This window comes from Desmodus rotundus, chromosome 3 (assembly GCF_022682495.2).
Source record: "Desmodus rotundus isolate HL8 chromosome 3, HLdesRot8A.1, whole genome shotgun sequence".
Classification (NCBI taxonomy): Eukaryota; Metazoa; Chordata; class Mammalia; order Chiroptera; family Phyllostomidae; genus Desmodus; species Desmodus rotundus.
The window spans coordinates 83,417,699-83,445,278 of NC_071389.1; the positions used below are offsets into that span (position 1 = coordinate 83,417,699).

The 27,580-nt window shown below is 39.8% G+C and overlaps 1 protein-coding gene and 1 pseudogene across 24 annotated transcripts in view; both read left to right on the plus strand.

Annotated features, from left to right (window-relative positions):
• FARS2 (phenylalanyl-tRNA synthetase 2, mitochondrial) overlaps positions 1–27,580 on the plus strand; it is a 537,315-nt gene that overhangs the window by 49,144 nt on the left and 460,591 nt on the right. For 14 of the 24 annotated variants that reach the window (XM_053920339.2, XM_053920330.2, XM_053920342.2 and 11 more), the window contains exon 2: positions 3,657–3,743. The exons of 6 other annotated variants lie outside the window; for them this stretch is intronic. The gene's annotated coding sequence lies outside the window, so the exon portion shown is untranslated. The remainder of the gene's footprint in view (positions 1–3,656; positions 3,744–27,580) is intronic. 4 more of the 24 variants (XM_053920340.2, XM_053920323.2, XM_053920334.2 and 1 more) reach the window with 1 other exon arrangement.
• On the plus strand, positions 20,133–24,751 carry LOC112297586 (ubiquitin carboxyl-terminal hydrolase isozyme L1 pseudogene; annotated as a pseudogene).

Below are 27,580 nucleotides of genomic sequence, written 5' to 3' on the forward strand. Positions count from 1 at the left end.
TTATGTTTATTACACCTTTACAATAGCCTTGGCAAGGTTGGTATAGAAATTATTTATAGTTTCAAAGGAAAAATTGAAAGGAAGGTAAGAAGATACCAAGAACGAACTTCTAAAAGTAAAGAAAAATAGTGATCATGATGATTGTTAGAGATGAACATTACTGCAGTGGTAGATGTTATGATGTCCTTATTCTAATTTTGGGGGGTATGGAAGGTAGAGTACTAGGTAGAGTCAGAAAGGAAAAGTTGATTTTTAAGTTGGGTGCCTCGAGGCTAGCTGAGCTCTCTACTTTTGTGTATGCTTGGAAATTTTAAAACAAAAGGTTTTTTTAAAAAACATATTTATTGATTATGCTATTACAGTTGTCCCATTCCCCCTCTTCACTCCACTCCACCCTGCCCAACCCCTCCCTCCCACATTCGCCCCCTATAGTTCATGTCCATGGGTCATACTTATAAGTTCTTTGGCTTCTACATTTCCTATACTATTTTTACCCTCCCCCTGTCTATTTTCTACCCACCATTAATGCTACTTATTCTCTGTACCTTTCCCCCCTCTCTCCCCCTCCCACTTCCCTGTTGATAACCCCCCATGTGATCTTCATTTCTGTGGTTCTGTTCCTGTTCTAGTTGTTTGCTTAATTTGCTTTTGTTTTTGTTTTAGGTGTGGTTGTTAATAGCTGTGAGTTTGCTGTCATTTTACTGTTCATATTTTTTATCTTCTTTTTCTTGGATAAATCCCTTTAACATTGCATATAATAAGGGCTTGGTGATGATGAACTCCTTTAACTTGACCTCATCTGAGAAGCTCTTTATCTTCCCTTCCATTCTAAATGATAGCTTTACTGGATACAGTAATGTTGGATGTAGGCCCTTGCCTTTCATGACTTGGAATACTTCTTGCCAGTCCCTTCTTGCCTGTAAGGTCTCTTTTGAGAAATCAGCTGACAGTCTTATGGGAACTCCTTTGTAGGTAACTGTCTCTTTTTCTCTTGCTGCTTCTAAGATTCTCTCCTTCTGTTTAATCTTAGGTAATTAATTATGATGTGCCTTAGGTAATTAATTATGATGTGCCTTGGTGTGTTCCTCCTTGGGTCCAGCTTCTTTGGGACTCTATGAGCTTCCTGGACTTCCTGGAAGTCTTATTTCCTTTGTCATATTAGGAAAGTTCTCCTTCATTATTTGTTCAAATAAGTTTTCAATTTTTTGTTTTTCCTCTTCTCCTTCTGGCACCCCTATAATTCGGATATTGGAACGTTTAAAGATGTCCTGGAGGTTCCTAAGCCTCTCCTCATTTTTCTGAATTCTTGTTTCTTCATTCTTTTCTGGTTGGATGTTTCTTTCTTCCTTCTGGTCCACGCCATTGATTTGAGTCCCAGTTTCCTTCCCTTCACTATTGGTTCCCTGTATATTTTCCTTTGTTTCTTTTAGCATAGTCTTCATTTTTTCATCTAATTTGCGACCAAATTCAACCAATTCTGTGAGCATCCTAATTACCAGTGTTTTGAACTGTGCATCTGATAGGCTGGCTATCTGTTCGCTGCTTAGTTGTAGTATTTCTGGAGCTTTGATCTGTTCTTTCATTTGGGCCTTTTTTTTTTTTTGTCTTGGCGTGCCTATTAGGTAAAGGGGCGGAGCCTTAGGTGTTCACTGGGGCGGGGTAATGCTGGTTGCAGCTCTGTGACACTGTATGTGGGGGAGGAGCCAAGAGGGAGCAATGGCGCTTGCTGCACTCTCTGCTGGATTTCAGTCACTCCCTCCACTACCCACAAGCAAATTGGGACCCTTTAGTGGTGACTCCTGAGTGCGTGGGCTTGTGCAGGCTCTAGGCCCCTGTGGGTCTCTCCAACAAACTCTCCTGTGAGGCTGGGAGTTTCTCCTGCTGCCCCCTCAACCTTGAGGGATGTTTTCACTCAGAGGTTTGAGGCTTTATTTCCCTGCACTGGAGCCCTGGGTTGTGTGGTCTATCTCACCCCCCCCCCATTCCTCCCGGTTTATCTATGCGGGAATGTGGGGCCGCAGGCAGGGTCTGCTAGCTGCCACACTGCCTGCCCTGTTTGTTCCACAGTCTGCCACCTCTCTGGGTCCGCCAGCCGTGTTACCTCCAGTCCTCTCTGCCCCGGGTGCCCATCTCTGCCCCTCCTACCAGTCTGGATGAATGTTTCTTCTTTATCTCCTTGGTTGTCGGACTTCCATGTGGTTTGATTTTCTGTCGGTTTTGGTTGTTTTTGTTTTTAAATTGTTGTTGTCCTTGTTTTGGTTGTGCTAGGAGGTGCAGTGTGTCTACCTAGGCCTCCATCTTGGCCGGAAGCAAAAGGTTTTTTTTTTTAAGTGATCAAACAAAAAAGTAAAATAGTCTTGGTTGTGATAAAAAGTGGAAGAGTATTTATGAATAGCAGGGGACTTTCTTCTCTCCTGCTTTGAGACCTATATGATAGCATAAGCCTATGAACCTATTTTTGAGGCAAAATTATTAACAAACCATTTGGGAAGTAAAGACAACAAAATCAGTTTTTTGTGTTAGTTTTTTAATCCTCACCCCCCAGAATTCTCATTGATTTTAGAGAGAGGGGATGGGAGTGAGGAAGAGAGGGAGAGAAACATTGATTGGTTGCCTCTGGTAAGTGCCCTAACCGGGGACTGAACCTGCAACCTAGGGGTGTGCCCTGACTGGGAATTGAACCCATTTCCTTTGGGTTTATGGAATGATGCTCCAACCAACTGAGCCATATCAGCCAGGACCAGTTTTATTGTTGTTTTTTAATGTGGTCATTTCAGCTTTATGTGTGAAGACTGCAGAAATTAGGTGGTTTCTTTATCTTCATCTTATTGCAGTGGAATTTTTGTCATTTATATTAGAAGGAAGCCCAGGGCTGGACTTGTCTCATTGTAGAAGGTATGTAGCTCTAGAAAAGGATGCTACAAAGAAGGGAGCTATAATGGCAGGAAAATAAGATAGTAGTCAATGTTTATGGAGCTCTTACTTTGTACTGGGCATTCTAAACACATCACATGTTTAATCCATACATGGACATGGCTCTTGGACGTAGGGACTATTCTTCCTTATTTATTTTTATTTCATTGTGGTAAAGTGTAAAAGATGTAAAAATTACTCTCTGAACCACATTTAAGTGTATAGTTCACTGACATTAAGTGCATTCACTTTGTTGTGTAAAATATCACCACCATCCATCTCAGAAGTTACTCGTTTTCCCCAACTAAAACTTTGTACTCATTAAACACTAACTCCCCATTCCTTCCTCCTCCCAGTCCCTGGCATCCACCATTTTACTTTCTGTCTGTATGAATTTGACTAAGTACCTCGTAAGAGTAGAATCGTACAGTATTTATCCTTTTGAGACTGGCTTATTTCACTGGAATAATGTCCTCAAGGTTCATCTATGTTGTACCACGTGTCAGAATTTCTGTCCTTTGTTAAGGCTGAATAATATTCCTTTGTATGAATATACCCCATTTTATTCATTTATATGTCAATGAACATTGGTTGTGTACCCCTTTTGGCAATTGGTAATACATATATTGCTATGACCATGGGGTGTATAAATATACTTGAGTTCCTGATTTCAGTTCTTTTGGGTGTATACCCAGAAGTTGAATTGCTAGGTCATATGGTAATTCTATGTTTAATATTTTTAGGAACTGCCATACTGTTTTCTGCAGTGACTGCACCATTGTACATTTCCACCAGCAGTGCACTACGATTCCAATTTCTCCAGGTAGGAGGTAGGTATTGTTCTTATTTCAGTGTTACATAGGAGGAAAGGAAGTATGAAGAGGTTACTATATCTTTCTGACTATAAGATGCACCAGACCATAAGATGTACTTAGGTTTTAGAGGAGGAAAATAGGGAAAAAAAAACCCTGCTCCACTGCTGCTCCCCCCCACCCTCCAAGCAACCCAGGCACACTGCATTCGGACTATAAGACACGCTCTCCCATTTTCCTCCCAAATTTGGCAGGGATGGGGAGGAGTGCGTCTTATAGTCTGAAAAATACAGTAAATGAGCTCACATAGCTAACATGTAAATCTGAATTTGAGCCCTATAATTCAACCCAGAACCTTAGATATACAGGTAAGATGAGGCACAGAGACACGATTAAGGGCACTATGTCTCTAATATAGTGTCGGACCTGGATTCAAACCCAGGTAGTCTGCCTTCAGAGTTCATGTTGTCAAACACCCTTAGATTTAGCGGTTGGCTTTCCTCCCTCCTTCCATCCCTCCTTCCTTTCCTTTTTGTTTATTGTCTTTCTTTTTTTCTTTCTTTTTTGTTTAAAAGTACTCTTTTAAAAAATGCCATATTATGTAGAAAGATACTAATTTTTGAATATTTATATATGGTTCCTGCTTTCTAAATTTATGCTTTAAACTATTCTGTTATTTAAAATATTTAAAAATGTATGCGATGTGTTTGAGTTTCTTCTTATTTAAATTTCTTGGGTAAAATTTTGGTTTTAAGTGTTTTGAATTAAGTCCAGATTGTTTCTTGTGGAGTTTTTAATACCTTTTCTACCTACCCCTGCTGGAGTTTCAAATAAAAGGAAGCAAAATTTTTTAAAGGCAGATTTAAATCGAGGGTATCAATGGTAAACATTGAGGACTTATTTTTTTTTAATTCAAATAAAGTAAATTTTCCAGCTTTATTAACAGAAGAGCAACAGCTAAGAAATGTACTTATCTTTCAATCCCTGTGAGTATTTTGCTAGGAGGGTGTGCATTCTCTCTCAAAGAGTTGTTATCACATGGCTTTTTGGCATTCTGAAAATAGTGCTGTCTCTGGGCAATGCTGGCTCATCTGGGCCTATGTGTCAGTTAATGTTTCAATCTGTCTCCAGAGCTTCTTACATCACTCCAGGGAGGTACCCTTGAAAACAGAGAATGATGGACCTCCTTGACCCTGCTTAAAAGAGGGGGTTCTGGGTGTGCATGGGTCTGAGCTCCTTTCTTAGGGTTGGGGTGAATGGCTTATACAGTACACTTACATAGCTGGGTGTTAGTTTTAGACAAAGGCTTCTGGTCCCAGCATGTCAAGGGCCTTCAGTTATGCTAAGATGAACTCACTGATCTGGAAGATATCTTTAAACTATACTCTTAATTTGGTGGTTGAGAACCACCTTGGATGTATACTTCAGTCTACCTGGGGAGCTTGAAAAATACGGAGGCCAGAGGCCCCCCTCCATAGATTTTGATGGTAACTGGTCTGGTGTGTGCCCTGGCTATTCGGATTTTTAAATAGCTTCACAGATAATTCTGATTGTAGGGAGTTAAGGTGTAGCATCCTTGCTCTAGTTTCTCTTGAGTACTTTGGGCTGTTGAGATTTTTGCAATTTCAGAAGATACAGAAATGTCTATTCTCAGCATGTCTTTATTAGGGGGATTGGTGGAATATATTCTTCCTGTACCAAGGGAATCTCTTCTGTTTTGTTTATTTGTGGTAGAAAAAATTATTTTCATATCCTTAGGGAGTATGCTAATAGTCATATAATTTAGTGCTGGTTGCTGTAGAGGACAGATCGCATTTACTTTGCAGAGCTTTGAATTTAGAGATACACAGGAAGGGCAGCTATTTGCTCTCCTAGATTTCAGTGCAAGCTCCAGGTCAGTTTCTGGGTTCTAATGGCAGTTTCATTTTATAAGCTGAAGATTGACGACGTTTGAGATGCCGTTTCTGTGGTTCCTGAAGACTTCTTGTTTATACCCTCACCACTTCTAGTGCTTGCCGTCTGTGCATTTAAACACTTGGCCAGATCATTACTTCATGAAATCTGGCTGTATCTTTGATTACACCACATAGTCAATCTGAGGGTTCTTTGGTTTGGAGCAGGGGTCCCCAACCTCTGGGCCCTGAGACAGTACTGGTCCAGGCCTGTTAGGAACCAGGCTGCACAGCAGGAGGTGAGCTTGAATGTAATGCCTTTGAATCATCCTGAATCATCCTAATCATCCTGAAAACATCCCCCACCTGCTCGTCTATGAAAAAATTGTCTTCCACGAAATTGGTCCCTGGTGCTAAAAAGGGTTGGGGCTTCTGTAAAGGAATGATTTATCTTACCCCTTCTGGGACTTGGGAGTTTGTTTCAAAAGACAGTGATGAATCGGGCGTTGTCCTCCCTGTGTGACTGTGGCTTTAAGATTATTTGGCTTAAAGTTCATCAAAGTTTAGAGATGAGATTTGGAGTTTGGGGAAACAAATGTTTTTGTTTCTTTGGTTTTGTTTTTAAAATGAGTGTTAAAATTTTAAAACTTTGTCCTCGTTTATAGTGCAGTTCCCCCCTTGATTCTGTTTTCTGAAAGTAGGGTGTTCCATGAAACCTTTTTTATGCCAAAATGGGGTAAAGCAAAGAAGCAATTACCATTACTTTATATGGAAAAGTTTTTAGTGTTCCCAGACCCCAAAATAACCTATCAAATCATACCAAATACACCTAATTACTCTCAGTTCTGTGGTAAGTATAACATAAGCACTTATAAGTGCTCTTAGGCTTTTCCGATATCTTAGGACACATTTTTGCTAACAGATGTCCAAAATAAATCAAGATAAAGCACAGATGCTCACAGACACAGTTCAAAGTCACATGTCTTGATGCAAATATGCTGAGTATAGTTTCTGGGAAAGGAGCTTGGAGGTGGGACTCACTACTCAGTTAAAGTGTTGCCTCTATACCATCTCAAATGCTGAATGCTGTTTATACCTATTCAGGTGTGCAGCATAGTGATTCAGTATTTATATACATTATGAAATAAGTCTAGTTACCATCTGTCACCATATGAAGCTATACCTGTATTACTGGCTATATTCCTATGCTGTACATTACATCCCCATGACATTTATTTTCTTTGGATTTCTCTTGGTTAGTGAAAACAGGTACTAACAAATGTCTTTCATAAGAGCAAAGTAGCATATTGTGAACTTTCAAAATGCAGGGAATACGTGTCACAGTTGAAGCAGAAAGGAGGTATGGTCCATGGTGGCTTTCCTGCTTAGAGACATTACTTAAGGGCAGAAAATGATTGGGCCACTCTAGTAGTTGAGGACAAGGACTTCTTACCCACTTCAAAACCTTTTCAGTTATAGGCAGAGCAGAGAAATTTATACATGTGTATGTATGTGCACATATAAATATATTTAGTGTAACAGTGTTATGTCTATTTATATTCATACATAGCTACTGATTCAGAATGATGTAGAGGAAATTATCTTAGGGACATCTGCTATTGATCCTCCTGGTTTTTTTCAAAGACAGGCACATTTGGGTTTTATATAGCATTCGTATTCAGGTAATTTCATGATGGTTGTAGCGACTGGACTGGGAACATAGCTCTCTTTTCACATTTGTGCAGTTTCTCCCCTTAGTAAATTTCCTTGGTGACAAGTGTGTGTGGAGGTGGGAGGTAGAGCAAGAGCACTGTTAGATGAAGGGATCCTATTGCTGAGATAAAAGGCAGGGTCATCTGGTCATTTCTGATGCCTTAGAAAATGAAGGCTATGCTCCCTGAGAAGTGTTTTAAGAGGCTTGTAGATCAGTTGGTATGATTTTTATAGTCTCTACTCTCATTTGTTTTCCTTTTCTTCTTCCCTCTAATTATTCCTTGGTGTTGACCTCCAGGGGCTGATTAGTTACACATGTCACTAGGAAAAGGTCAGGGGTTATAGCAATGGGGCACTTAATTTTCTGTTGCCTTAGTGTACTTTTAACATGTTTGAAATGAAAAAGGCAGCAAGGTGCCAGCAAATTCTCTTTAAAAGTGTAAAGAGAATTTACACTTATTTTGTAGAGAATGTTCTGCCAGTTGCTCTTCCTGTCCGCACTCCACCTGATTCCACCCCACTCCATCCCACCTTTTGGGTATTTCAAAGCCAACATCATTTCTAAGAGAAACAATTCAGAAACGCTTCCCTTGTATCAATGATAACTTGTGTCGTCTTCATACAGGAAGTATAGAGTCAATTATGTTATGGTAGGACAGGGAGGGACCACTAGTATAAATACAAAACAATTGCATTTTTTGTAAAATGAAAAATTCCATTTTTATAGAAAATGAGGATAACTTTTACACAAAGGTAAAGGTAGTATCTGATGATTACAGTGAAACACCTACTCTATTCTCTAGAATAGAGGTTGAAAAAGATGAGTAAGACATGGGGCCTACCCTCTGAGAAATTTCCAAGGAGCTCCTTCTGCCATTTATCTTCTTAGCCATACATTCTTCTATAGTTATCAATCACACCTGTCTTCCTCTTTGCTCACTTACAGATGCCAAGGTGACAATTTTCTCACTTCTTGGTGCACTTTCTCTTTGGATTGCAGTGTTCTTTTCATTGGGGCACCTCTACTCCAAGTGTGCTCCTAGGATAGCAGAGTTTCAAGTTCACCCCCCACACCTCATATCTGCATTCTAACAACCCTAAGTCACTTGGACTTAACAAAATGTGCTAGTATGTGGATTCCATTTCAGTGGGGCTGGGTGGGGCCTGACGGTCTGCATTTCTGATGGGCTCTTACGTGATGCGAGTGCTGGCCTGTGGACCACACTGGGAATATCAAGGCTTTCTTCAAGAGAGCCTGTACTTAATCTCCCCTATTGTCAGAGAGTAGCAAAGATGTTTGACTTCTCTGATAATATGGGATAGTGTAGGTAGCTAACCAACTAGTTCTGGCCTAAATGCTCTTATGGGGACTCAAAGTTGAAATAAAAGGACCTGCATGCCCTAGCCGGGTAGCTTAGTTAGTTGAAGCATTGTCCCATACACTGAAAGTTTGTAGGTTCGATCCCTGGTTGGGGTAAGTGTGCGAGGCAACAGATTGATGTTTTTCTTGAATCGATCTCTCTCTCTCTCTCTCTCTCTCTCTCTCTCTCTCTCTCTTCTCTTTCTCCTTCCCCCTACTTCTTCTCTCTCTAAAATCAGCAAACATATCCTCAGGTGAAGATTTGAATGAATGAATGAGTGAATGAACCTGCTTACTATGTGCTAGACATAGCTCTCAGCTTTATTAATACACTTGATCCTCACAATAATCTTATGAGGTAGGCACTATTATTATCTGTTTTACAGATGGGGAGATTGAAGCACAGAGAGTTTAAGGAGGTTGACCAAAGTCACATTAACTAACATTAACAAGTGAAAGCAGGGCTTTGAACTCAGGCAGTATGGCCTGAGTACTCAAGCTTTTTGAAAGGATTGCTGTGTGTGTCCTCTGTCTAAGGTGTTACATTGTAGGGAAGTGGGGTCAAATCATAGTGTCTTGGTTTGGGTAGTGGGTGATTGCAGAAGGAAAGCTGAGAACAGGTATGTGGTCAGTATAAGAAGAGTTAGCAATAGAGAGTGGGGCTGGGCTATTCATGTTTAATGGACAGGATTTGGAGGAAGGGGGGGAAATAGGCAGGGTACTAGTAGCTGAGGAACAATAGGGCCTGTGTAGCAAATTTTATTAAAACATTACAAGGTATCAGATTTTGGGATTTACATTTATTATTCCATTTAAACCTTATAAAGATCTTATGACATAAGTACACATTTTACAGGTAAGGAAACTGAGGAGTAGAGAGATTAAGTAATTTTCCTAAGGTCAGCAGAGAGGAGGTTAGCATAATTTGAATTGTAAGTCAGTGCTGTCTGATTTCAAAACCTGTTTCTGAAATTTCTTTGCTCTCCTGCCCCCTGGGCATGTATTTGGGGCAGAAATTCATAAACAGGGGTGATCAGAACTTGGTTATTGAGACTGCCATATAAAGAGGTACTTGGCTACAGGGATGACAGTGAGAAAACAAAAGCAGCAGCTCAGAGAATGGGCAAGATTCCCTCAATGCTGGCCCTTTAAAATTGGGCTGGTGCTCTTTAAGACCTTCCTTTGTGGGACTGTTCCTTGGATGGCTACCGAGCTGATACATTGTATGGGGTTAAGTGGCCCAAAGTTTCAGTCTGTTTCTATCTGATGGTTAATGTTTGTCAGGATTGAACACTGTTCCTCATCCTGCATCCTTCATCCCTGAGGCAGCCCAGGAGAGGCCAGAAATGCCCTGACTTTGACTCCTGTTTCTTAATCACATATGCATATGTTAACACTGGTGGTACCAAACTCCCCGATCTTTATGATTATTGTATTTCTGGCCACAGACATTTTTCATGGTTACAAATGTGAAAACCTGAGCTTATTTACTTTAAATAAGTGATCTTATAGTCCTGTGTGACCCCATATAAATCTCTTACACAGATAACTAAGCTGACAGCATGTATGGTGTGTCTGGAGAATTCTCTGCCTCGGGATGCTCATAAAGGAAGGAATTGACTGGGGTTAGCAGATGGGCACTGCTCTTTTTTTGGCAATCATTGACAAGTATCCAGCATCTCCAGGTGGCTCTCCATGAAACTGTTCTGTGCACAGGCTCCCAGCCCCCACTGCCCCCCACCCCCTGTCCATGTAATGTAGAATGCTGTTGTTCCCCTGCTTCCCTGGCTCAGATGGCAGGCTGTGCTGCCTGATGTAGTTATGATCATGGTGCTGCCTGATATAGAATGATCAGGAATTATGATCATTCCTGTTTATTGTTATGATCAAAGGCTTGCATTTAATTTTTTAAACAAAAGATTATTTATAGAAAAAGATTATTCGTAGAAGCATTACAACTATATTACAAAAAGATAATAGGAAGAGAAGAACACCCCATTCTCTATCCTAAAACCAAGGATAAACTTTTGGTTTTAAACTTTTCTTCAATGATTTCTACATAGTTATACCTGTTGGTTTATACCTGTATTTTCCCTTATTGCTCCATAATCTTCATCATTACCATTTTAATGGTTGCATAAGATTCTGCTGTGATACTCTACTATTAATTATTTAACTGTCATTGACTTGTACATTGTTCCCAACTTTTCACAATTATAAATAATACTGGGAAGCGTATCTTTGTGCATATAACTATTTCCATATATATGAATTAGTTTATTATGATAGAGTCCCAGGTGTGGCATTACTAAGTCAAAGAGTTTGAACAATTTTATGGCTTCTAAAACATACTGCCAGACTGCTTTCCAGAGGAGTGGGACCAATTTAAAATGCTATCACAGAGTTATTTTTTTCACAGATGGCCAGCTAGGGTTAGGGATGTAGCCTCTCACAGTACAAGGGGAGGAGCGGGGTATGTGTGTGTTTGTAAAACTCGCTTGTTCATATGTCTGTTGATTTAAGCCTCAGTGATACTTTGCATTATTCTTGTTATAGGAATATACTACATAACTAATGCCAATATACTATTCATCCATTTCAGTGTTTAATATAGCAATGTGCTAGAAATGGAAAAAAGCAAGTTCTGTATATTTTCTGTTTTCCTGGAATTTGAAATTTTTAAAAAGTTGGTAAATGTGAATTGACAAAAGCATTTAGCCATTGTGATGAGGTTCTTAGTGACCCCTACTTCTCATGAATACCTAATGCTTTGGAGGGACATGGGGAAGGAGTTTGATAGGACAGCAGGGTGCAGGCATTGAAAGAACTTGGGCATCTGCTCAGGAGCATGCCTAACCTTTGCATCAAAAATAACCTCACCTAGTTACTATAGTCTTTCAGATGCTGAATGGAGTGCTTGTTTTGAGAAGGATTTTGAGGTCCCATCTAAGCTCAGTGAAAACAGTTCTGTGATTAATCAGCAATTCTAGATCTTTGTCATTGCAGTTTTCTTCAGTGTTTTATATTGCCCATTGAATGGTAAACATTAAGTGCCTTATAGTAGGGACTGTACCTTTTAAAATGAGTACATTTTTTGAAAATTTATTTTTTATTGTATTTTTCCATTACCATTTATCTCCCTTATACCTCCATCCCCCACCCCCATAATCACTGCACTGTTGTCCATGTCCATGAGTCTCTTTTCCTTTTTGCTTCATCTCTCTACCCCCTAACCTCCTTCCACCCCAGAGCTGTCAGCCTGCTCTCTATCTATCAAGTCTCCCTCTATTTTGCTTGTTAGTTCAGTTTCTTCATTAGATTCCACATATGAGTGAAATCATATGGTACTTGTCTTTCTCCTACTGGCTTATTTCACTTAGTATAATGTTCTCCAGGTCCATCCATGCTGTTGCGGAGGGTTAAATTTTCTTCCTTTTTAGAGCTGAGTAGTATTCCATTGTGTAAATGTCCCATAGTTGTCTTATCCACTCATCTACTGATGGACACTTGGGCTGCTTCCCTATCTTGGCAATTATAAGTAGTGTTCTGATGAATATAGGGGTGCTTATGTTCTTTTGAATTAGTGTTGGGGTTTCTTCAGATAAATTCCCAGAAGTGGAATTGCTGGGTCATAAGGTAGTTACATTTTTATTTTTTTGAGGTATGTCCATACTGCTTTTCACAGTGGCTGCATTTTACCAATCTGCATTTCCACCAACAGTACAAGAGTTCTTTCTCCACATCCTCCCCAGCACTTGTTCGTTGATTTATTGATGATAGCTATCCTAAACCCATGAAATGAAAATATTTTATACCTGTCTCCTAAAGTGTTTACCATGTTGTTTTCTGTGTTATGTAAGTGGTCATTTTGTGTCTTCTGATTGGATGTATGAATGAATGAATGAGGAAAAGTCATACTTTGTCCTCGTGGTTGCAGGAGTTCTATCAAAGTTCTATTTGAAAGGTTCTTCCCGCAGTTCTTGCGTTCAGGTGTAAAACCTGCCGCAGATTTCACTGGGGTAAAGAAAGAGGAAATTTTAGCTGAGTAATTCAGGAAAGGTAATGCCAGAAAAGACCCTTGACTCATATGTGCTACTTACCAGATCATTTAATGGGATTTTTTGACAGATGAAGAAACTGAGCCCTTTAAGAGTGTCTTCTCCAAGGTCACACAGATAGTGGCTGATGATGGAGAACTCAGTGGGTCTCTTGGTTTCTGATCTAGCGTTGGGAAAATTTGGGGTGCTTGTTTTGCTACTCTCATCCCCTGTGCCCTCAAGAGATGTGTATTTGGAGATTTTTGTGTTTTGGGGTTTTTTTGTTACATGCTTGAATATTTGCTCTCTTGTAGCTGCATAAGAAATATGCTTAGAGATTGTAACCTTGATGCAATAGTCAGACTGGGGTCCAGCGCAATAAAGGCCTAGAGATTTTGTACTGAGTGCTAAGAGATAGTGCAGGATCAAAATTCAGTTCCATACAGTTACAACTTTGTGTTCTTTCTGAGTTTGAACAGAAACTTTTTTTTTAATTTCAAAGAAGGAATGTTCAGCGTTAGTTACGGTGTATGAGTTGAGTGTGTATGTGACACGTTTGTGATCCTAATAAAACTCTCATCATTATTTGTATGCACAGAGGAGAGATTTTGCTGGTTGACTTCTTGGGACTCTGTCTGCCAGACTTAGTTCATATTAGAATTTAGTTATCTGTGATAATTATTTGTGATAGCTCCCTTTCTTGAGCAGGACCTCTATCTGAAGTCTTTTAGGCAGTTAGAGGAAGATTAAAGGTTCTTCCTGAGTCTTTTATTTCTTAAAAATGATCAGCTTTAAATAATATCTCAAAAAGGTATATTTTATAGTGGCAAATTCTGCTCCCCATCATGAATTTACCCATTGTAGATTTGTTTGGGGGTAAAAGTTAGTTTAAATACTTTCCATGCATCATAGAATCTTCTGAATGTTTATGGGTTTTATGCAGTACACATATTCATCTACAATCCAAATTTAGGTACCTAAAGCTCTTTGACTTCTAATGAGCTTTTTAGATGTGTGCAATGCCTGGAACTTGTGGATAATTTAGAAATAAACAAGTAACTTGGGACCATCTTTTGGAAGCAGTTTAGATTATGAATGAAGTTGTAATCATTGTGAATGCTCCTTTAATTCAAAAGGATGGCAGTTTCATTCATATTCATTTATCCTCAGAAATTAAAGTATAAAAATTTCGGTAAATTCTGCTGGGCTTCGTTTGCTATTAATCTGTAATAAGTCTCATAGCTTACTTTTGTGTAGTTTTTTTTTTTTTTGCATATTTCAGAAGACTTTTTTTGTTTATACCTCACACTTATGCTTCGTAACAGCTCTGGGAAGTAGACTGGGAATTGTCTTTATTATCTGAGGACTTATTATTTGACATTTGAGGAAAATACTGCCAACTTAGAAAGTACATTGATAGTGGTACAGAATATTAGAGTAAGACAGCAGGAAGAACCAAGGGAATAACAAAATTTAAAGCTTTAGCTCATTTCTGTAGCTGTTGGAAATGTGCCTAAATAGGAGGGTTTTGAAAAGTAGGGTTATTCCCAGGATGTTCTATGAAGTGTGGGGCTTTTTCTTCTTGTTCCCTGTTCTAGGCTGTTATTTCTTCTTTTAAATTTTAACACTGATACAATATTTATTATGTAATCTACAGATCTTAATCAGATTTTACCAGTTATCCCACTAATATTTATTTATTTATTTTTAATTTTTTTTTTCTATTTTTCCTTTTAGTAGAGTTTATTGGGTGACACTGGTTAACCAAATTGTACAGGTTTCAGGTGCACAATTCCACAGCATATCATCTGTACACTGTATTGTGTGTTTGGGCTATTACTTCTTAAAAGAGCCATGTTTCAGACCACAGTGCCAAGTCTTATCAATTTTAAGAGGTCTAACCTGGACTCGAATTAAAGATTGAATGCCTAACATGTGCAAGTTCTGCAAGTGCTGGAGACCAACCAGTGTGGAGCAGCGAAGACATGGTCCCTTTCTTCGGAACTTTCAACTGGTGCTACTGTTGGAAATGTGTGGTCACCAGGGAGGTCATGTCCCAGCTGTTAGAGAACTTGGTGTTCAGTGGGGTCTACCAACAGGTCAATAGGCAGACCTTGTCTTAGGGCAAGTACAAGTAGCCAGAGAGTGCATAGCATGACCTCTAACCCAGATTTGAGGATTCTGGGTGGGAAAGTGGGAGGGTTAATCTGAGAGAGAGAGAGAAAATTTGGAAGGTAGGGGGAGTCCAAAGCAAATGAGTGAAATACAACCAACCACCCCCCTAAAAACAAACCTCAGTGTTGTTTACACAGATAATGGTTTATTAAAGGATAATATAAATCCCACATTGGAAGTTCATCCTCCTCTTGACTGGGAGGGATATGTCAGACAAATCCCTTGGCTGGAATATGCCACAAAGTCCTTCACCCAGGTCCCAGATTGCCTGTTTGCTGAGAGCTGTGAGAAGGATTTGACCTTTTTAGCTGTGCTAAAAAGAGAGAATGCCATCAGCTAGTTTGGGTCACCTAGTGACTTCCTAAATTACTGGTAGTATTATAGTTTATTTTTTGTGACTGAATTGGTATGTGGTGTGCTGGGGTATTGGGAATTGTAAAGCTTTTCAGTTTTCAAGGTGTAGCAAAATTTGGGAACCTTCAAGTCAATTTATGAAGGCCTTTTAATTATGCTGAGGAACATGGATTTTGTCCATAGAGACACTTTTGGTACTGAGGAATCACTGGAGGATTTTTAACCAGTAGAGTGACTTGATCAGACCTGTAAATTTGGAACATCTCGCTGGTTGTTTGGGAGCAAATGGGTTGGAAAGCTAAGATTGGAGCAGTGAAACCAGCTAAGGGGCCATGGTAGATAAACGTGGTATGATGGGGGAAGAGAGGTGTTTAGGAAACGAGGTAGATGGATCTCTGAGATACTGATGAGGTGGATTTAACAGAACTTGTGATGAATGCAGTGGAGTGTGATGGTTTCTCCTTCTAAGAAATAGCTGAGGAAGTTCATTAGTTCTTTGTAAGCAGTGACCTCATTTGGTGAACTGCCTGTAGTCTAATTTCTCCTTAGGTAGAGCTTGTATCTTATTCCTCTTCAGTTTAACTGCATGTTTTTTCCCCCCTGCTAATGATTAATCATCTAATATATCTCGTTTGCATAAGAGATCTACTCTAGGGGGATTCTTCCCATACTTGTGATCCATGGGAGTCCTGGTGGCTGATGGCTTACCAGTGGCTCAGTGGTATCTAAAGAGCTTCAGTTCCCTTTTGTCAAGAAGAAGGGGTATTTGGGGAAATACAGTTTTCATTACTTTTCATATAATTGAATTGAGAGTTTATATTACTTTCATTTGGAAAGTCTTTGGGGAATTTGTGAGGCAGATTTTATATAGCAATCTGGAGTGTTTTTGAGAAAGAAATACAATCTATGTAACAAAAGTAAAGTTATACTCTATTTTAAGAAAGTCCAACATACAAAACTCTTAAATGACAAAGCAGGAAAATTTTAGGTGGACATAATTGGTTGATGATGATTTTATAATGAATTCTTGGCTTTGTGAAAAATGTGCCTTATGAATCTTTTGTAATGTAAGGTTTCCATGTTTGTTTAAATGACTTGGATTTCAGGAATAATATTTTTGGAATAAGGAACAGCCTATCTGGGTAGTGTATAATCTTGGACAAGGATTTAAGCATTAGTAACTATTTAGCTCCCCTTGCCCTCACATGATGCTAGGTAATGTAAGACAAGGAGAATCTTTTACATTATGTGCTATCTTGCCATTCCGCGTTGTAGCTTTTGTGTAAAGCTGTCCCATCTCTTTCTTTGCACACTGCACCTGCTTAGTGAAATAAAACTCTGTGTATGATATTTTGGTCTGCTGACATGAATGTGATTCTAGAATCACAAATTAGATGTAATGAAATTCACTATAGATTTATCTAGGTAAATGAGTAAGTTTTGAAGCCAAAAATCATAGAAGTAGACGTGAATTTCATTTGATGGTGAGATAAAGGATCAAAGAGAAATTATCAAATACAACCTGGAAAAAAAACCCAACTCATAATCTGAAAAATAATAATTTGCAGAGAAGTAGTATCTCCCCCCTGTTTTTCAAAGAAAGAATAACACACCAGCGACAAACCTAAGTAACCAAACAAACAACGAAGAAAATAGAACCAGAGACATGGAAATAAAGACCAAACTGACAGTGACCAGAGGGGAGGGGGGTTGAGGGTAATGGGGGAAAGAAGGGGAAGGGTTGTGAAGGAACCTATATAAAGGACCCATGGACAAGGACAACAGGGTGGAGGGAGGATTGAATGTGGGAGTTTGGGAGTGGGTATGGCAGGGGAGAGTAGTGGGGGGGAAATGGGGACAGTTTAATTGAACAACAATTAAAAAAAAGGAAAAAATAAATTAAAAACAACAACAACAACAACCACAACAACATGTATTTCCCAAAGCATCAAGATCTACTGTTTGCAATATATGAGGGAGGCCCCCCCAAAAACAGTTATCTTCTGGAGGCCAGGCCTCTTGTAGTACAGGCTTCCGCCCCTAGGTGAGTGTTCTAGGAACCCATCTGTATCAGTGTACTAGCTGGCATTGTTATGAAAGGCTGCATTCAGATTCAGTGAAAGTTTTTTTGAAGAGGCTTTTAATGTGTTTACCCATGTCATGATGCGTGATTTACAGCACACCTGCCCACACCATATTGAGTGTTCAGTTTTTGACTAAAAAAGGCATGATCCCCATGCCCCACCCTCCCTGTTCACCTGATCTCTCCCAAAGTGACTTTTTTTTTGTTACCCCAGATTTAAAAAAGTACTCAAAGGGAAATGTTTTGCCTGTGTGGAAGAGGTGAGATAAAAAAAGGCATCAAAATCAATGAGTTCAAAATCTCTTTTGAGCAGTGGAAAAGTCTTGATAGGTGTGTTGTGTCAAATGGAGAGTGCTATGAAGGTGACTGAAGTTTAAACATGTAAGAGTAAATAAACAATTTTTTATAAATAAATTCCATTTTTTAGGGGGTGCCCCTTGTATTATCTTGAAAAGAATTTGTTTTATTTCTAAAGCTTAGGCTGATTTTTGGAGGAGAGGGGAATAGAGGGCACCAGAATACTGAACACAGTTGTGCTTGGCTGGTTATAAATGCATGTTCAGAGGCAAAGGACCATGATGAAAGATCATACAGGAGACTGCTGTATTTAAATGATGTCGTTTCCCTCCTGCCACCTTGCATGGCATCAACAAATGAGTAGTGAATGAGAAGTAAAGCAGCATATACTTTTGGTGCTCACTTTGTCATCTTGTTAGGGCTTAATTATGGAGAGGGGTGCTGGTGGCTATCCAGATGCTTAACTGGCAGTTGTAACAGACTAATGGGGCCATATTTGTGTCAACTGACATCTGGTTTTAAAAATTGTTTATAAAGATCATTGTAATCAAAACAGCTAGAGGTACAACTCAAGATTTATCTATGGTGAGTGGCACTATAGGATGGACTAGCTACTTCTCTAAACATTTGTACGTGCTGAGTGTATTCTTCCTATGTTTAAATAGTTCTTTCAGATCTCATGCTATAAGAAAAACACTTGATGGTTAGAACATTATAAATAGGACTATAAAGCTATCAAAACAATACATTAATAAACAAAACATTTAACAGGACACCATTTAAAGAGCTTGGAAGTTTATACTTCTGTTTTCTTAATGAGAAAATAAGCTGGACAAACTGACAATCAACAACTCTTATTAGATACATAAGAGAACTGAGGTCACAGGGTCAAACTGAGGTCAAACTGTTGCACTATGACACGGCGAGAGAAGTAGATACCAAGAATCACAGTTTGCCAGAAGCAGAAGTCCAGGAGCAGAACCTCTCTCCCCACCCCCATATACACTACCAGGACTGGTAGGAATAGTTAAGTTGTAATAGATAAGTTCCCTAAGGCTTGGTGTGCATGAGCTTGAGAATTTAAAACAACCAGGGCCCAGTATGGGGGGAGGGGTTGGAAGAGTTTTATGCTTTCATGAATTTTACTTCCAGGATTCCCTCCAGAGCCTCAGAAAAATCCTCTCCTTTGTCTGGCAGTGGGAGGAGAAAAGTAAACATTTCAAAATATATCTAAAGCATTTTGTTCTCCTTAACAAAAGCCTTTCCTTAGCCTAATTTACCAAAGCTTAATAGACTTGGGTTTTATCAGAATCTAACTGACTTGGGATGAGAAATACCCAATTCAAACTCCCTTTAGACTTTTGGTCTCACCTAACCAGGAAAAATAAAGCCAAGACACACCTATGAAAGTCACAGTCCAGGTGCCCAGGGGCCTAGGCTCACTAAAAGACTGGGACCTAATTGTAGCACTATAGAGGGCTTCTTCTCCCCTAACATCTTACCACCATATTAATCAGGCTCCTGGATTATGACAAAGGAAGTAAAGCTCAAAGAACTGCAAGGCTCTGGCCTTATTAAAGGGAGAGCCGAAGGCAACAAGGAAGATCTAAACAAGGACACTAGAGGAAAATTTAGCTTTTGACACCCACAACTACAGCAAACAGTAAACACAGCCTAACTTTTAATTAGATAAACATAAAACCTCACACTAAAGGCTTGTTTAAGTTCCCTTTACACAATACATCATGTCTGGCTTTCAACAAAAAAATTAAAGGGTATACTAAAAGGCAAAATACAATTAAAAAATATTTTTATTGATTTTTAGAGAGGGGAAGGTGGGGGCGGGGAGAAACATGATGTGTGAGAGAGACACATCTATTGGTCGCCTCCCGCTGCCCCCGACTGGAGACCTGGCCTGCAACCCAGGCATGTGCCTTTACTGGGAACAGAACTGGTGTCCACCCCCTGCCCTGCCCCAGTTCGCAGGCCAGTGCTCAGTCCCCTGGGCCATACCAACTAGGGTAGCAAAACACAATTTAAAGAGACAAATGAAGCATCAGAACTAGAATCAAATGTGGTAGGGATTTTTGAATTATCAGACTGGGCAATTAAAATATGATTATGCTAAGGGCTCTAATGTCAAAGGTAGACAAAATGCAAAAACAGATGGATTCAAGCAGAGGGATGGAAGCTCTGGAAAGAATCAAAACTGAATGCTAGAAATAAAAAAAGAAAAACTGTAACAGAAGTGAAGAATGCCTTTTGGCTTATCAGTAGACTGGACTGAGTCAAGGAAACATTTTGTGAGCCTGCAAATATGTCAATAGAAATTTCCCAAACTGAAAAGCAGAGGGAAAGAAGAATGACAAAAGCAGAATAGAATAAGAACTATAGGACAATTACAAAAGATATCATATATAGGTAATGAGAATACTAAAAGGAGAAGAAACAGAGGAAGGAAAAGAATATTTGAAGTAGTAATGGCTGAGAAGTTTGATGACAGACATCAGACCACCAGCCCAGGTAGGTCACACTCTGCAGGTAAGTTGCAAAACATCTAAACATAGATATATGATTTTAAAACTTCAGGAAATCAAAGATAAAGAGAAAAACTTGAAGAAAGCCAGAGGAAATAAGCACCATACTTATAAAGGCACAAGGATAAGAATTACATCATACTTTTCTTCAGAAACCATGTAAGCAAGGAAAAACAAACAAAAAAACCCAATCAACCTAGAATTTTGTATTCAGCAAAATTATCCTTCAAAAGTGAAGGAGAAATAAAGACTTTCTTAGACCCACAAAAATTGAGGGAATTTGTTACTAGTATGTCAATCAGCCTGGCAAGAAATGTTAAAAGAAGTCAGGGAGAAGGGAAATGATATGGGTCAGAAACTTAGATCTACATAAGGAAAGGAACAGGTTTTTCATCATCTCTGGGTTGTAGTTTCTCCTGTGGTTTGTGAAGATACACCTAAAACTGATGGAGATTAACCCCAGATACTGAACGAAGTGGCGGCCTGTGTGGGGTTTGCTGGCCATTGGCATTTCATGGATGTGGTGGGGCCGCAGGAGGAGGTCTAGCACAGGAACTTCAGGAAAAAACAGATCAGAGAGCTGAACAGACAAGAAGTCAGTCCTACAGTGTTCTTCATGGAGCAGACCATTGGGAACGCCTGTGGTGCCATTGGACTTGTACACGCAGTGGCCAATAATCGAGACAAACTGGAATCTGAGGATGGGTCAGTCCTGAAACAGTTTTCGGAAATGGAGAAGTTGTCCCCTAAAGACAGAGAAAAATGCTTCAAAAAGAATGAGGCCATTCAGGCAGCCCGTGACACCGTGGCACAGGAAGGCCAGTGTCAGGTAGATGACAAAGTGAACACTTATTTATGCTGTTCAACAGTGTTGATGGCCACTTCTATGAACTTGATGGATGAATGCCTTTTCCAGTGAACCATGGCACCAGTGCAGAGGACCCAGAACTGTAGACATTGCCAACATCTGTAGAGAATTCACTGAGCATGAGCAAGAAGTAGTCCGCTTTTCTGGTGTGGATCTCTGCAGAGCTGTCCAGTGCCCTGTGGGAAGGGACTAAGCTTTTTCCCCCTCCTCCCTTCCATGTCAAATATATTCCTACCAGTGTAGTCTAAAATGCTTTAGTACTTGTAGAACACAGCTGTCCTTCAGTTCTGCAGATACGCTGTGACCCTCAACCACACCCAAGTGCTAGCAGAGCTCAGCTGTTAGTGGAGCAAAGTTTGTTATAAGCTTAAGATAGTGAAGCATTTCCTCTGTTGTATGCCTTGTATCTCAATATCTAATGCTTTAAACTGTTACTTTGGTTTATGTCTGTTAAGTTAAGGCCTTCAATTTGGTTTAAATGATTTGTTCTTTAAAGGAATAAAAACTTTCTGCTTATGATAAGAAAAAAGATTTTCTACTGATAAGAAATAAATGGACTTCTGGATTTTTTTCCCTTAAGTTATTGGTGTCATGTCCAGCACCTAGCACCCATGCCCCCTCCCATTACAGACAGTATGATGGCGTGCTTGTTGGTTTAAAAAAAGAAAGAGTAGCTTTCTTAACCTTCAAATGCAACCTCTATATTTAAAGATAACTGAAATGGACATAATGACTTCTCTGGCGCATGCATGCATGGAAGAGAATTTCCTCCAAAGACTGTGGGCAAAACTGCAAATAAATGAAAATCTGATGAAAGCCACCTTACTGTGTCTTATGCAACAGAACCTTTTTGTTATAGTATTTTATCCACCAGGTTAAGTTGTGGCATCATTTTGAGACAGAGCTGAAAAGAAAAGGAATTGGTTATATTGTATAGAAATATGAGTTCTTTAAAAGCCAAAAATTATTACAGCTATTCAAATTAAAAATGAAAAGACCTTATACTGGATGCAATGAAGCATCCAGTATAAGTTTTATTTAATAAGGTAAATATAGTTTGCTGTCACACACATAAATAAAAAGCCTTTCCTCGTATTACCCCCTCTTAAAAAAATAAAATAAGGGGTTCTTGAAACTAAAAAGTGAGAAAAACCACTGTGGATAATCCCCTAGCTGTGATTGGTGTATTTCTTGCTATAACCTCATAAGGAATGGGAATTCCAAGCACCAGGATGAGTCCGTGGCTGGGTCTCGAGTTTTTGGTTCTATTATCCAGGAAACTGATTTTCAGTGGCTTAAAGAACTTTGACTACAGTTGGCTTTTTGTCTTATTTGTCTGTTATGTTTTTCCTCTACTTTTTTCTTTTTTATTATTTTAAATTTTCTCTTTTTTACTTGAATCTTTTATTTTGTGCTCATTCTTTTTTCTTATTTTTATTTATCATTTTTATTTCTTACTATTTTTTCATTTTCTCATTTTTGGGTTATTTGAGGGTTTTTTGCAATTTTATTTTTAGACTCATCTTTTTCCTTTTTCCTAATTTTTTCTTTTTTTTTTATCATATAATATTTTAAAAATTAGTGTTGTTAGTGTAGTTAGCAGGTGACCATGGTTCTGGCCTTAAGACCATCTCTACTGATGAGATCCATATTGACAGTTACTGGCTCTTCAAGAGCATCAGCTGGGGCAGCCTCACCAAAGTGATGTTGTTTGGGCACATTATGACTGGGACAAAGGTGGTTGTGAAGGTAATTAACAAGAGTCAGTAGAGCTTTTCAGCTTCCAGAGACTATTCCTTGAAGTCTAAAGATGAAGGCCTTGAATTACCCTATGATTTTGAAACTATTTGAGGTGACCTAGACCCAAGAAACACTCTCCCTGGTCTTAGTGGACACTATTGGAGGAGAGAGGTTCCATTACATGCAGGAACATGGCTAAAGAAATGAGAAAGAGGCTTGTGGAAAATTCCACCAGATAGTGTCAGCTGTGCAGTACTGCCACCAGAAGATACTGTCCACAGGGCCCCAAAGCCAGAGAACTTTTCGATTGATGTTGACCTTAATGTCAGTGTTGCAGACTCTGGCTTCAGGAATGAATTCACCATTGGCAATAAACTGAATACCTTCCGTGGCAGTGCTTGTTGTCTTACACCCTTCCACAGGGTATATTGGAACTCTTCCACAGCCATAATTATAATGGCCCCTTGCTGGATTTATGGAGCTTTGGAGTTTCCTTTTTCTATGATGGTCATTTTATCCCTGCCTTTCGAGGGAAAGAAATTCAGCATAATGTTTCTTTCTTCATGTCCATACAGAGCGAAAGCCTACTTAAGAAATTCCTGATCTTCAACCCCAGTGAGAAGGGCATTTTAGAGGAAATCATGACGGGCCCGTGAATAAACATGGGCCCTGAAAAGGAACAGAAACCTTACAACTAGCCACTCCCTCAGTCTCAGGACCATCAGCAGACTGAGTCAGTCCTGTGCAAGGGCTATAAGTTAGAAGAGAGCCATGACTCATTAATAGCCTGAAGCCTGGACATTAGGAATGACCTCCTTTTGGCTTCAGGGCTACAAGCACTCCAGCTGGGGAGCTACACTATCACCACGAATTCCCTGCCTACAACTAATCCCACCAACATTGCAGTCTTTGCCCATCCTGTCAGACTGAGCCTAAGGTCTCTGTCAACCCAAGTTGTGGCGTATTGCCATTCCCACCTTTCCTTTATTCTCTAACACAGAAGATCATTGGCATAGGACCAGACGTCAGGATGGAAGGTCAGCAGGACAGCAGAGTGATTGTAAATCCCTTTCCTGGCCTGGAGACAAAGACTACCACCCAAGCACAGCTCCCACCGTGGCCCCATAGTCTCCCCATGCACCTATTGTACCAGCAATGGTGCTGGAGCCTCAGGAGGGTCCAGCTTCCCTCAGCTGTATGTGAAAAGTCTGTCCAGCTCAGAGGACTTTGTCTGGTGGAGGATGGAGTGCAAATTGCTTTGGGGTTCTTTCCATGGGGTTTAAATTGAGAAACTGTGTGGTTCCTCTATGGCATTCAAAACATTATGACCAAAATAACTGTAAAGGTTGAGCTTATGGGATTGCCAGGAGTCCGTGGGAAGTAAGAGGAGAGGCCGGCCCTCTGGTGAAACTTCAGAGACTCAACTGTTTTCCTGGAGCATTTCTCTACTCCCCTGCTCTTCTCTCCCTCTTTTCTTCTGTGTTCATGGGAAGGGGAGTTGATTTTATACAAATAAAAAATTTTAATGGGCAGGCGTTCAATATCTTATTTTTTGAGTTGTTTTTAATGATGGATTGTGGGAGGGGATTATTACTTTGAATAGTTCAAATGTATATTTGTTTTAGAGAATGTAGGGCTGTCACTTCCTTGAGCAGATTGTATAACAATGATAGTAACACCAATAAATAACAGTAACATTTACTATTGTCCAGAGACTTTCTATACCACTCCAATGTATTGTAGCCACAAATGCCCACTTAGCAGACTGGGGAATGAATGCCGAGGGAAGTTAAATAGCTTGTTGACATCACGGACCTGTTGATGACAGAGCTTGAGTCCTAAGCTTGTGCTTTCAACACTCGTGCTCTGCAGCCTCCCTATGCTGAGGACTGTGGCCTCTAGTACCCTGTTTTTTGGTGACCTTTTGAGATTGATTTCACCTTGTCTCTTAAATGGATAATTCAGTCATATGAGAGATGAGACAACCAACTATTTAGTGTACCACTTTTCAGTGCCTCTTGTGATTTAATTTGTCTGCAGTCCCTTAAGTCTTCTGTGCACAAACAGGCACAGTCAATCCTGAGTACAAATTTATCTGGCATTCGTGAAAAAACAGTGAAGCTTTTCAGAGTGCTGCACGTACTAAGAGTATATGGAACTCTGTTTAGCGCAAAGGACGGGGTCTTGTAGGCCCCCTAATTTGCAAGTTGGCCTCTGTGGTGTTAAAGATTTGGACATGCTTTTCTCCCAGAGGTCAGCACTACTAGAGGCAGGCTGGAGGAAGGCAGCTGCAGATGCATTTGATGATGGAAAGATCCACAAATGGAGAGTGAAAGCAGTTGACCAGTTGATTGACCTTCAATTTAACCCACTGCTGCTATTTTCTGAACTGAGTATTGTAAGCTCTTAGCTCTGCGAAGTGTCAGGTTTATGCTATGGCTGGAAAGCATTTGCTCCTCCCTTGTCTCACTTCTTTGCTTTCTTCTGACCTCTTAAGGCAGTGCAGAGACTGGCATGGATATTAAAGTCAGGAGCCATTTTAATAGATGGAATTATGGTTGAGAGAAAGTAAAAATTCTTTATAGGGATAGGACAGGTTGGGAAGTTGATTTTTGTCTCTTGAAACTTGAGAAAATAGTGCTTTTTTTGCTTCAAATGTTTCAGTGTTTATTTATTTATTTATTTATATTGTTGTTCAAGTATTGTTGTCTCCATTTTCTCTCTACCACTCCCCCCTGACCCCAGCCATCCCCACTTCCCACCCTTGATCCTAACCCCTTTGGTTTTGTCCATGTGTCTTTTATAGATATTCTTGAAAACCCTTCCCCCTCTCCCCCCCATTGTCCTCTCCCACCTCCCCTTTGGTTACTGTCAGTTTGTTCTTAATTTCAACGTCTCTGGTTTTGCTTGCTTGTTTGTTTTGTCGATTAGGTTTCACTTATAGATGAGATCATCTGGAGAGCATTATGCTAAGTGAAATAAGCCAGGCGGTGAAAGAAAATTGTGCTTTTTAAGAGTTCAAGTTTTTAGTGTCAAAGGAAGCTTGTTAAATTTTTTTTTTAAGTGAAAGCTACCATTGGAGTCATCTCTCATCTGTATCCAAAATGTCAGTTATGGGTGAGAGCTGGTCTCACAGAGAGGATCTGACCTACTCTTGGGTCCCAAAGGGAGGAAAAGTAATATTTTCTCCTGTTCTTGGGTTACCTATACAAAATGACCATTGTCCCATTATTCTCCTGACATTAGTGTTAATTTCAGTAAGCTGTGTGATTTGTATTTTTCATGGTGTTCATGTTTGTTTAAAATCTTGTATAAAAATTGTAGGTTCGTGCATTGGGCTTGATGTGTTTCGTGCATTGGGCTTAATGTGTTCTTGCAGTTTGTACAAGTCGCCTTTCGGGTGGCACTTGGACAGGAACAGAGGGAAGGAAACTGTGTGAGTAGAGATGGAGTGGGAGTGTGGGAATGTTGAGGTTCGACATTCTTGTATGTATTTATATTTCCCTCTCCTAATGGATCCCTGGTCTCTGGGCCTTGAAGGAGACAAAGTTAGGACAGTAGAAGGTTGGTGAGGTGAGAGCATTGCAGAGAGAGCAAAATTTTGTGCTAAGCTTTGTTTTATCTACTTCATCCCCATTAGGTAGATGTCTTCTGTGTTTAGTGTATACTCCAGGATCATTTTTCATCCATATAGAAATCTGTCATATAAATAACTTAACTTTTGAAAGTTATCCTGTCTCTAAAGTAAGTCTGGTTGGATGTTGGACTTCCAGTCACCACCTTTCCCTCTCCTCTCCTGTCCCTAAATCCTTCACACACAGTGTCTTATCCTTAGTAAGTCATTAGAGATGTGCTGTAGGAAGTGCTGTATAGCATTTTCCTGTAATCGTTAATGCAGTGCAATTAGGTACTTGTTCAGCTGCTTAAAGATGTGAATCACATCACAAAAAATACAGCTACGAAAAATACATGGTGTGAAGGAAAGTAAATGCCTTTTGCTTTTCAGAAGAATTTAAACAATAATTTATTATTTCCCATCATTCTGTGGCTTGATTGGGTAGTCCTTCTGTTACATAGTGTTGGCTTTTACTCATGCAGTGATTTCACCTGGCAGCTGGTCTGGGCTGGGAGGTCCAAGTTGGCTTGTCTCACCTGTCTGGTGTCTTGGTGCTGGTTTTTGGCCGGTGTACTTTGATTCACCTTCTCATGGCATCTCAGGAAAGTAAATGTCTTATAATATTTTTAAATAAACATTGGTATTGAGGTTTCCTGGGGTTTTTTTTCATATGTGAAATAAAAATCTTAGTAATTTATTAGTTTTCAAAGTATCACTTGAAATTGAGGAAAATAGAGGCCTTTGTTGAGTCGAATTCACACCTCGCTTTCTGGCTTGCAATTTGAGGGGTTGGTGGTGGCACAATGATATCTTTACTTTGGGAAGGTACCTATGAGAACAAGTACAATATGGTCATAAGTCAAGAGAGTCTCAGAATCCTACTTTCTACTCCATTCTCCAGAATGGACTAATAATGACTTAACATTCACGGATTTCTCCTTTATATTTTTCCCTGCCTTTGCATGTGATGTCACAAAGTTCTGCTACCGCCACCCCCCTCTCACCGCCGCCCCCCCCCCCCCCCCCCCCGCCCTGCCCTTTGATCAAATCACAGGTATTTAGAACTCTAGTGCACCACTCCTGAGCTGCTGGCTCACATCTCCCTGTCCAGAGAACAGGCACGATGGCATATCCTCTGAGCTGCAGTGTGCTGTATAGTTACGTTTTCTCAGACCGTCCCCAG